Raw genomic sequence first — 12,834 nt, forward strand, 5'->3', positions numbered from 1 at the left:
TATCTCTATTTATTATCAGTCAGTCTATCTATTTACCTCGTATCTGCATGTCTTACTAAATAAAGACTTCGAATATTAGAAAGCGCAAAGTAACATTATTTTTTTATAGGTTCAGACTGATGGTACTTTTTGCGCACACACACACACACACACACACACACACACACACACACACACAGCAGGTGGTCGGTCGCTGGTGGACATGCAAAACAAGCAATGGAGAAGGACCACAAATCTCTTAATAGATGCAAACAAAAAATAAATAGAGAGGGAGAGAGAATCACAATAATCTTTTATCGAGAGGACTTTAAATGTTGCCGTGTTTGTTTTACATAAATTAGCAAAAAAAAAAATGTGTTGTTCCCGTCAGTAGATGCCAATAAAAAGAAAGAACACACACACACACACACACACACACACACACACACACACACACACACACACACACACACACACACACACACACACAAACACACTTGCATACTTGAGAGAGAGAGAGAGAGAGAGAGAGAGAGAGAGAGAGAGAGAGAGAGAGAGAGAGAGAGAGAGAGAGAGAGAGAGAGAGAGAGAGAGAGAGAGAGAGATGGATGGATTGACAGTTTAACGGTGAGACAGACAACAGGAGACACAAACAAGCAAACAAATAAACAAACAGGTAAACAAACATACACAGAATCATTAAAACGACACAAAAGACAAAAAGGAAGAGACAAAAATGACGATAAATACACATCGTTATTCCTTTATCTTCTTCCTCCTATTCCTCTTTCTTTCTTTTCTCTACTCCACCATCCCTTTCCATGCCCACTTTTTTTTCTTTTTTACAGCAGAGGAGACAGTGCAAGGGCGTAAAAAAAAAACAATAATGAAAAAAAAAGACCGCTACTTACTGCTCCTAAATTGAGTAGAGTAGACGAAGAGAGAATATCTATCTCTATCCCCTCCTCCCCTACTCCCCCTTCTATATCCCATACATCCATTTTTCCTCTTCTCTTGTCTCCTCTCCTATACACCCATTCACTACCTCCCATATTCTCTCCCTCCTCTTCCCCTAACTGCTTCTTCTCCATTCACTACCTCCCATTATATTCCTCTACCTACCATCCCACCCATCTACCTCCTCCCATTCCCACTCCCTTCCATTGTCCATCCAAACCCCTTATTACCACTGCCCCTCTTTCTTACTCCATTCATCCATCTTTCTCCTTCCCTTACCTTCCCCTCCCCTTCATACCCTCCTCCTCCTCCTCCACCATCGCCCCAACCTTCACCTTTCTCACCTGTCACCGATGCGTCTCAGGTAATTACTCTACAGTGTCACCAATTTAAGGAGGTGATAACAGAAGGCCTCAGGTGCTATCAGTGTCTATGGGGGTGGGTGATGCATGGTGGTGTCTGGTTAGGGCGTGGTGGTGGGTGTTTTTCTTGTTACGAGTTCTTTGTTTTATTTATTTTTTTCTTTGCGAGTGTGATGTCTGAGTGTAGGAGGGGTCAAGTTGTGTGTGTCTGTGTGTGTGTGTGTGTGTGTGTGTGTGTGTGTGTGTGTGTGTGTGTGTGTGTGTGTGTGTGCTTGGAATGTAATGACCCACCCAACGTCCCACCCACACCCACACCCACTCTCTCTCTCTCTCTCTCACGGGGGACAGGGAAGTAAATCTCTCAATTTGGCGGATAGTTATCTAGACCCAGGTAAAGAAAATGTGTGTGAAGGTGTGTGTGTGTGTGTGTGTGTGTGTGTGTGTGTGTGTGTGTGTGTGTGTGTGTGTGTACAGCTGACTCATTACCAAACTCGTGGCATTGTACAAAATATATCCAAAAAAAAAATCCCTTCATGCATAGAAAAAATCATGAGTGGTCGTTAAGAAAAATATAGTTCTGCCTTTTAAGCTTGCTGTTGTAGTGTCTTTTGTTGTTGTTGTTGTTGTTGTTGTTGATGATGGTGATGTTGTCAGTGTTGATGTTGCTGATGTTGCTGTTGGCTATTATTGTTGCCTTTGTTGTAATTATTGATTTGATTATATTTTTGTTGATGTTACTGTTCTTATTGTTGTTGTTGTTGTCGTTGTTAGGAAAAAACGCGTAAAAAAACATGTCCTGACTAGCATTTCATTGTGGATTAGCAAACAAAACTTAATTAAACGGAATTCCAAACAGCAAAAACACATAAATGACATTCGCCTTAGGTACAAACCGTGATTAATAAGTAACTGAGAAAATTTCATGATCTTCAAACTCGCGGTGAGGAGAAAAAAATCGATTAATGCGTCATAATTCGTGTCCAGAAATGTTGCCTCCCCATTACCTGACATTTAGAGCTTTGCATTCCACCTGACGACAAAGCCAAGCATCTGATAACACCTGGATCACTCTCCGCTTCATTACCTTTACCATTTCCATTACCTATCACTTTTCCATTGCAATTACTTACATCTCTCTTATCTTCCGAGTATCAACTGGGTATTACAAACTATTAGTATTATTCTACCAACGAGAACTATACGGGGAAATATGCAACAGACAGAGAAATAAATTCACACACACACACACACACACACACACACACACACACACACACACACACACACACACACACACACACACGCCTTAATGAAACAGGTCTGGCCAGGTAAACTATTGTAGCTACACAACGATAGAAGGGAGAGCAAGACGAGGGCAGGGAATGTATGAGAGAGAGAGAGAGAGAGAGAGAGAGAGAGAGAGAGAGAGAGAGAGAGAGAGAGAGAGAGAGAGAGAGAGAGAGAGAGAGAGAGAGAGAGAGAGAGAGAGAGAGAGAGAGAGAGAGAGAGAGAGAGAGAGAGAGAGAGAGAGAGAGAGAGAGAGAGAGAGAGAGAGAAAAGAGAGAGATTAAGAAAGAAAAACACCAATATAAAATAAAATAAAAGAAAGAAAAGGAAAAGGAAAAAAGGAAAAAAACAAAATAAAATAAATTAAAACAAAATAAATAAAGTAAAAAATAAAACAAAATAATAATACAAAAAATAAACAAAAATAAACAAATAAAATAATAATTAATGAATAAATGAATGCAGAACGTAGTAAAATTAACTACCTAACTAGCTAACTAACTATTTAACTACCTATTAAGCTATCTATTTAACTCCCAACGTAACTGACGATAATATAGCTGTTTGACTACCCATTAACTTACCCTCATTCCATCCCTCTCCCTCCCTCCTCTCCTGCCTATTCCCACCCTAATTGGCGGGTTGGAAGGGGGCGGAAAGAAATAGTTAAGGGGAATAGGTAGGTATGAAAAGATCCTTGGCTACCTTAATGCTTATGTAGGATAATGGCAGGGTTTGATGGGGAAGTGAGGGATGAAGTAATGAATGGGTTTTGATCTCTCTCTCTCTCTCTCTCTCTCTCTCTCTCTCTCTCTTTTTCACTATCCTTCCATCTCTCTAAAAACTACTTCGCCTCCACTTGAAGCAAAATATGAAGCAGTACAAATTTTAGGGGAGGCGGTGGGCGAGTGGTCAGCGTGCGTAAGTGGTAAGCCTGAGAGCCTAGGTTCGAGTCCAACCGAAGGACGCTGACAATTCCCAAAAATCGCTAAGTGCCACATCCTGCCCAGATCTTAATAAATCTTAACTTCACCGACTTCGTTCGAATGGAGCATCGGGGGGCAACATACATAAACATTACGGTACCCACTATAAAGAAAATATGCATGTTCCACTAACAGGCTGGGGTCTTAGGAGAGACTACCGGCACAAAAAAAATTCCTCTGGACTTACTATTTTAAATTGCTCTAAGTAGATAGCAAAAGAAAGATTGATAGGCAAGTGGAGATAAATGAATAGATAAACAGAGAGAGAGAGAGAGAGAGAGAGAGAGAGAGAGAGAGAGAGAGAGAGAGAGAGAGAGAGAGAGAGAGAGAGAGAGAGAGAGAGAGAGAGAGAGAGAGAGAATCCGCTCCCCACAACTATTAGAAGAAGAAAATAATGTGTAGCCGGATATCTTTTTTTTTTTCTCTCCACCACCAGACAGACCCACAGGAGTAAGTAGCTGAGCGGACCAATGAGCCTCCGCAACACCGACCATTAGCACTTCAAAACGTAATAATTAATGAACGATCCTCCGGTGGCGGTTGGGGAAAGGGGTAGGAGGATAAAGAGGAGGAGGAGGAGGATTAGAAAAAAAGAACAGTATAACTCGATCCTGCTTTCACTGCTTAAGAGAAGGATCGAAGTGGGTTATTACAGTAGCAGAGCTTAGAGCCCTTTCATATATACTTGGTGATTGTTAGGTACGATCACCTGTAATTATTTTTTGGCAAGGGAAGATATTGTATTTGATTTTTGTATTAGTATTATCATTATTCCACACCGATATCTTTTATTTCGATGCCAATAGAGAGATGTATTCGTTTAATTTTGGGTATATGTGACAAATGACCGACGGATAGATACTGTAGGGATAGGTAGGAGAGGTAAGGAGAGAGTGACAAACTATGAAACTTTGAGTGATAATTCTATTTGTTTGTTTGTTTTTTAACTCTCTCTCTCTCTCTCTCTCTCTCTCTCTCTCTCTCTCTCTCTCTCTCTCTCTCTCTCTCTCTCATTTACTCGTTTTTCGACGGGTGTGTTAATAGACCAGAAAAGATAGAAAAAAAATGTAAAAAAATATGTTACCAAGTACAATTTCTTACATTACTTTTCTATGAATCTTACAAGTTTTTTTTTTTTTTGGAAGAGAAATACAAGCAAATTCATACCCCCCCCCCCCCTTCAAAACAAAAATCTGTCTATAAAACAACAATATCAACTATAAATACAATGGCGGTAATGGTAATGGTAGAGGTGATGATAGTAGAGGTGTTGGTGGTGAGAGTGGTAGTGGTGGTGGTGGTGGTAATGGAAGTGACTGGTGGTGAGAGTGGTGACGGTGGTGGTGGAGGTGGCTTTGGTGGAAGTGGTGGTGGTGAGAGTGATGACGGTGGTGGTGGTGGTGGTTTTGGTGGAAGTGATGTTGGTGAGAGTGATGACGGTGGTGGTGGTGGAGGTGGCTTTGGTGGAAGTGATGTTGGTGAGAGTGGAGGAGGTGGCTTTGGTGGAAGTGATGGTGAGAGTGGCGACGGTGGTAGTGGTGGTGGTGGGTTTGGTGGAAGTGATGGTGGTGAGAGTGATGGCGGTGGTGGTGGTGGAGGTGGGTTTGGTGGAAGTGATGTTGGTGAGAGTGATGGCGGTGGTGGTGGTGGTGGTGGGTTTGGTGGAAGTGATGTTGGTGAGAGTGGCGACGGTGGTTGTGGTGGTGGTTTTGGTGGAAGTGATGTTGGTGAGAGTGATGACGGTGGTGGTGGTGGTGGTGGCTTTGGTGGAAGTGATGTTGGTGGTGGTGGTGGTGGTGGCTTTGGTGGGAGTGAGTGGTGACGGTCGCCAATAATAACTTACCTAAAACACATTCGGGTCATTTTTCCAACATAATATGAATCTTTTAGTAACAATAAAGGGGCTATTACACTGGGCAAGTTTTCCGTGGATCTTCAATCAAACCACGATTTCCGCTTGCGTGGTTTTCAATAGTTTGTTGTTATTGCTGATGATAATGATGGTGAGTAATACCGTCGTCCTTCAGTGAAATCTACCGTAGCTTTGGAAGATCGCGGACACGTCAGAAAACCACGCAAATAGGAGAACCACGCCAGCGGAAATCGTGGTTTGACTGAAGATCCACGGAAAATTTGCCCAGTGTAATAGCCCCTTAACGTGGCTGATCTGTCTTGTTTACTCCGTTTTTCAAGGCGCGAATCGTTGGTTTCGCTAACTTTTATATTTCAGTTTTAACGTCCCACTTTGTAACACGTCGACCTAACTGAAAATCCAACACTTCTAACTAACTTCGTCACAAAAGAATGGAGTCAAAAAGCAAAACTAGTTACTTTACTGTTAATTAAAAAGACAATATATACAACTCGACGTTTAAGAAATTGACGATATAGTTCAAGTACCCTAACAATCTACTCTTCCCTTCGTCACTGCCATCTTCATCACTGCAATCTCAACTATCTTTGCTACCAGTGCTCCGAGCCTTCTTACTTTCACTATCTCATACAGCCACTATCAACAACAACCATCATCATCGTCATCGTCATCATTATCATCATTATCAACATTATCTTACACTCGTATCGAATGCAGGCAGGAATGAAGCGATTGGGCGGTGTGTTTCTCGAGCTGGTGCAGGTATTGGAGGAGGAGGAGGAGGAGGAGGAGGAGGAGGAGGAGGAGGAGGAGGAGGAGGAGGAGGATGAGACGGAGGAGGAGGGAGGAGGAGGAAGGCTATTGGAAGTTTGAAATTAACACGCTGAGACCAAATTATACGTACCATTTGCTATCAGATAAAGGAAAGAGAGGAGGAGGAAGAGGAGGAGGAGGAGGAGGAATGGGAGGGGAAGGAGGAGGAGGAGGTGGAGGTTTAATGGTAGGTGTTTCTGCAATCTAGTTCCTCCTCCAATTGCCACCCTCAATCAACCCCCTCCTCCTTCTCCTCCTCCTCCTTCCCCTCCTCCCCTCCCCCTGAATAGCTGGTTTAAAGGCCCACATATTAAAGCTCACTTCTGCCTTATGACTCTTCGATTGTTGATATCAGAGAGAGAGAGAGAGAGAGAGAGAGAGAGAGAGAGAGAGAGAGAGAGAGAGAGAGAGAGAGAGAGAGAGAGAGGCTTGAGCTATTACTAATCGAGAAGACCCAAGTTCGATCCCCTCTTCGGACCAATATTGTTGTGATTGATTCTGCTGACCGTAAACCCCACCACGCATTCAGTTCGGTCATATGGGTCGCCAACTAACTCAAGGACTGTAGAGGCCAAATAGGAGGCAACCACAAGGAGGAAGTAGTTAAGGAGCCAATGAGTCCCCAAGAAATCACGTGGCCACGATCTTGCCATTAACTGCTCCACCCATAATCCCCGAGAGTGTGATCACCGTCAACACGAGCATAGTTCAGTTCTATTGGCCTTGGCTCATTTTTTTTTTTTTATGTAAGATAGTCTGTTTTTGTTGACACTGTAAGAGTCGGCAGCAATAATTGTAAAACTAATACGTTTGTCAAACTCAGCAAAAAAAAAAAAAAAATTGACTAGTTAAGTAACGGAACAGTTTTAGAATATTCATACAACTATTTAATACAATACTGTCGTTTGCAGGAGTTATTGAATCAAAAATACTGATACAACAGAAAAATCTCCTTGATACAAAAATGGAATTATTCACAAGAATGCGTCACATTTTACTCCAGAGCGACACTGATCCTTATTTAGATTTTTGTTTGAGAAATCTACTGAACTACTGATGGAAATATCGCGGTCACGTGACTTGTTGATATTCCCTATTCAAGGAAGAGACAACAGAGGCCGAGATAGCAAAGGTGAGTCATGAGGACAGATAAGACTAGGAAAATTTGACCGTGGAGAAACTTGCCTGGTTCTGAGAGGGGATGAAAAAGACATATAAAGTCCGTAGAGTTTACGTATGGATGTAACCAGATAAACAGACGCAGGGGAGTAAGCTATAATTATAAAGGCAATTTGCTGTCCATGATCTGTTTTATAGCGTTTTATATATATGGAAGAGGTCTCATTACATCCAGCAGTATAGTACTAAAGTGGAGTAACTGCAAGATATTAATCAGAGCCAGATAATAAGGTGATTTTTTTTTGTTTTAAGTGACCATGTATAAAAGAACGTTTGCATTTTCACGACGAATTATCTGATGAATGAAGACTAGATGCAAACGTGACTTTTATTACTTTCGCTTGAGATTCAAACACGTACTATAAGAGAAGAATTAAGATGTAGCTTGATGATTAAAACTGCCACATTTCGACTGTTTGTATGGAATGATGGCCGACCGGGCAATAGTTTCAAACATATAAAAGTAGCGTGTGAGTTGAGTGAGACATTTCTCGATAAAATATTATGCTCCTCGTTTTGCAATCTGATCGTAGCCTCGACTATAGTCTTCCAAATATGTCGAGGCCGGTCTGGTGTAGACTCCCGTGGGTCCTCTCCTCCCCTCTGCTCCGCCACACAGTCCTAACACCTATCTCTCCCTCTCATATGTAAGCTATAGGTAACATATAAGAGGAAGAAATAGGTGTTGGGACTGTGTGGCAGAGCAGAGGGGAGAAATGGACCCGCGGGAGCCAACGCCAAAACGGACTCGACAATTTGTTTTCACTTCAATTTATACAAGACACGAGGAAGTCTAGCTAAGGGTCGCATTGCAAAAGATTTCGTCGTCCAAGTTCACATATTTGACAAGCTTTCGTAGGAGTTTTGGGCATTTCCAGTAGCAGTTTTATGACCCTGGTGGTAGTTTGACCCTTCTTCTGTGCCATGAACCTAAAGAAACACTCGTTAGTATCCGATTGATCCCCTCTTTGACCTTTATTAATAGTTGATGTGAGAAGCGAGAGTGTCTTATAATACCGATCAAACTCTTACTGAATTTATCTTATCCTTACCTAGTCAAAACTCTCGTTATGTTGACGAAACCTAACCAGTTACAAACAAATTAAACTGATATCTACTTAACCCAAGAGCCTTTTTTTTTTTTACAGCAGAGGAGACAGTTCAAGGGTGTAAATAAAAGAAAACAATAATGAAAAAAAAGCCCGCTACGACCCTACGACCCAGTGACCCTACGAGCCTAACCTAATAAATTCAAAAAACAAAGGAGAAACAAATGTAAGCCAAATCTAAACACATTTAACTAGACAAAATATAACACAAAACCAAACCTAACAAAACTAAAACAAACCAAGCCATACCTTAACATAATTAACCTAACCTAACCACCTATCCCAGCCTTGCCTAACGTAAGCTAAGTTAACCTAAAAGACCTAATCAATATAAGCGCTAGAAGAGAATGGTGCAAAGAAAGGATCGAACCCACCATAATGAGGTTTGCCTTGAAGCGATCCTACACAACAAAACAACATCAACAACAACAAAAACAGCAATCAGTGCCACCCATGTTCGTTCCCAAATGGAAGAGAAAATACTCGTCTCTCTCTCTCTCTCTCTCTCTGTAAAATAAAAATAAAAGAGTATAAATAAAAAGCTGAAAGATACGACGAACGCCACTTCACACCTCGCTAAACCCGTCACCCCGCCCTCACGCCTTCTCTTGTTCGTTGTTTGTGTCGTTGTTTTGTATAGAATTGTTGTAGCATTAGTAGTAGTATTGGTGGTAGTAGTAGTAGTGGTAGAAGCAGTGGTAGTAGTGGTAGTAGAAGTAATGGTGGTAGTGGTAGAAGTAGTGGTAATATTGGTGGTAGTAGTAGTAGTAGTAGTAGTAGTAGTAGTAACAGTAGTAGTAAAAGTTAGTGGTGCTGTTTATGTATTTGACAGTGTACTTAGTTGACCATTGTTTCTTCACGGCTTTCTAACTGCGAAGGATTTTTATTTTATACCGTTGTAAATATGCGCTTTCACCATGTCATAAACAATTCTAACGTTAAGCAAAATAAAATAAAAAGTTCCAAGTGAAGACAAGCTGGAATTAATGGGATAAAATTATAAGATTACCATTGTTTTGTTTTCTCCAGCTTGCTAATGTATGTATAATGAATTCTTCTGTTGCTTTTATATCAACCTTGGGAGTGAGTCCAAACCAACATAGCGCAACACATAACGAAGCAACACAAAACAAACCTAACACACACACACACACACACACACACACACACACACACACACAAGCAATGCAACCTTCACCACTACCACATACAACTTAGTCACCACAACGAAGCCACAGCAACAACAACAACATGCTTCGCCACATCACAATCCTCACCATACACACGCAGAACACACACACACACACACACACACACACACACACACACACACACACACACCTATGCTACAAGAGGACTAACGGAAGCTAAGGAAACTAAAGGGAGCTAAGGAGAGACTGAAGGGAGCTAAGGGGACTAAGGGAAGCTAAGGGGACTAAGGGTAGCTAAGGGGAAGGCGGTAAAGCAGTCCCGGATATGCAAGGGCGGCGGCAATAGACAAGGTCGGGCTATGAGGGGCGAGATTAGATAGCAATTAAGGGCTCGCTTGTGGCTTGTTGATGGCTTTCACCCTTAACGCTATATTGAGGAGGAGGAGGAGGAGGAGGAGGAGGAGGAGGAAGCGAAGACGGAGACGGAGAAGACACAAAAGGAGGTGTAGGAGGAGGAAGAAGTAGAACAAGGAAAGGAAGAAAGATAAAATAAAAGAGGACGAGGAGAGGCGTAACTAAGAAACAATCAGTATATTTTTCTGTGAGTAAAGATTATGCTGGGTATTAATGTAGCGAGGGTGGTTTTGCTTAAATAGATTGAATATAATTATGTCTTCTAAATTAGTCGAGATATCATGACTGATGAGCGCGCGTTGGTAGGTGCTGACGTGGACGATGCTCCCCTCAGCTGTTGCTTTCTCATTCATTATGCAACACCCCAACAAAGGCCATTCCGAGTACTTTTTTGTGTATGTGTGTGTGGATATGTTAAAAGAAAATTGAAGAAAGAAGGTATTTTTTGTTGTTGTTTTGAATGCTTGCTTCTGATGAGTCTAAATTTGAGGAGCAATTTAGGTGGGCAAACCAGGTGGGGGCAGTTCTGACACCAAACCCAACACAGGTATGAGTGACAGCAAACTGGACTTCGGTTGATAAAGCTTCCACAACCCAAAGCAAGCCTCCCACCTCACTCTACGGGTACACCAGCTCTTAGGGACGCTTTCACAGTCACCTCGTTTGTTTTGATCGTTACCAATGGCTTCGATCGCCGCTATAGAATTTCCACGTAAAACTGGCCGATGGGGTAGTGGCGGCTGTGGGGTTAGCCTAGCCCCGCACCTTACCGCACACTCTCAACACCTCTCGCCTCCTCTGCAGCCGCCACTACCCCATGAGCCAGTTTCACGTGGAAAACTATAGCGTCGATCGCCGCCATTGGTAACGATCAAAACAAACAAATTATCTTCCGTTACATATGCTAAAAATAAATCTAGGTCAAAATACTGGAAACTTGCCGTAGCACTATAAAAAGGGAGGAGACGGGCAAGGAAGAAAAGGAGTATGAAGGGAAAGGGGTTGAATATAGAGGTATTAGTGAGACTATATAGTGACTGTATCGGCTGTAGAAGTTATGTTGTTAAACGCCGTGACGTCAAACATGGAAAGCACTGTTTGTGTGAGCCGAATCTCTCTGCATTTATATCGTCGGTCATCGAAAATACTACTCAGATAAAAAAAGAAGGAAGATATTACAGTTTAACCACGTAATTGTATGAGGGTTTACAAATGTTTTCTCTGTTGTATATCAAAAAAAATCAAAACCGGTCGACTGGGGGGGGAGGGGGGGGGAGGGGACACAGCTTATTGGACGACAGGAGGAGGTGGAAGGGGAGGAGGAGAGGAGCTGAAGAAGGAGAAGAGGGAGGATGCTGACCGATAGGTTTACAGCCCCTCCACTGCTGCCACAGAGCCGCCCCTGCTGGCTACCTGCTGCCGCTTTGCACCTGATCCACTGCCGTAAACTATTCCTTCTGCTTACAGGTACCTCGCTCAACGACAGGGTATCAGAGGTGTGGTGCGCGGAGGTAGAGAGAGAGAGAGAGACACACGCACACACACACACACACACCAAGACCTCGACCAAGCATTTCTCCGCGTCAGTTCCATCACGGTTCAGTAAGTCAGCGGCAATCAGCACAGACGATATATTATACCACTCTGACACTTTGCTGATGATGCGCAAGGCTCTGTTCTTTCACTGACTCTTTCGGTTGTTCATTGTCGATCTTCTTTCCAAAACGAACTCTTCTATCCACAACTCTGCATTACTTCACAAACATTCAATAATAAACCACCTCAACAGAAATTACATACACAACTCAAAGCTAAAGGTTACGGAACACCTACCTCTAACCTTGGTCTTATTTCTGAATGGGACAGAAGGAGCTTAGTGTGCTTCAATGGCCCAAAAATCTCCTTTATCCACCTGACAGCTCGACACAACCTTCCAGACACCTTTCTGTTATTCTTCAATAAAACAGAGGCAGCTTTACAATAAATAGGTGACTGCTTCCAATCAAAAAAGAGAAAACGTAATGTACCTTTTTAACCAGTGCCGAGGGTTCGTGGTCGTCGGTGTTCGGTGCCAGCAGTGTCGTGGAGGCACTGGCTGGAGGAACACTTAAGGGGGTCCAGCCCATCATGCCCTGCCGCCAAGGCGTGGCACTACACTTGTGAGTTCCGGGGGTGACGGCCCCCCAGCCCTGTTGTCACCTGCTGTCAAAAATGAGATGAAATTAGCAAATATCTTCCTGGACCTATCAGTATTAACTAAATTTATCGGGACTAAGTAATATACGTGGGATAAAATGGAACTGAGAAATGAAAGATCCTTGTCCTGCGACTGACCTTCCCAGAGTTAAACAGCCTATTATGAGTGCGCGGTGTGTGTGTGTGTGTGTGTGTGTGTGTGTGTGTGTGTGTGTGTGTGTGTGTGTGTACATATATATACGTATAATTAATTTACACAGGGATACACAAGGTTTAATTGCTTTGGGTCCCTTAGTCCATCGGTGAGTCATCCACCCTGATGCGGCCGCCACTTTTTACTCCGGCTCTCCACGGTACAACTGCTCCGCCCATAAAGCTGGGAGTAAAGGAGCGGGCCCGCCCCTCCTTTACGTGCGGCGCGCTGTAGGCATAATGGGCCATCGCTCTAAGTGGACGGCTGCTATCACGGCTCAGAGGTGGCCCGCAGCCTCACCTCCCGACACCTGCTCGTCCGCCGCCACTATTTTA

This window comes from Eriocheir sinensis, chromosome 26 (genome assembly GCF_024679095.1).
Source record: "Eriocheir sinensis breed Jianghai 21 chromosome 26, ASM2467909v1, whole genome shotgun sequence".
In the NCBI taxonomy this organism is placed as follows: domain Eukaryota; kingdom Metazoa; phylum Arthropoda; class Malacostraca; order Decapoda; family Varunidae; genus Eriocheir; species Eriocheir sinensis.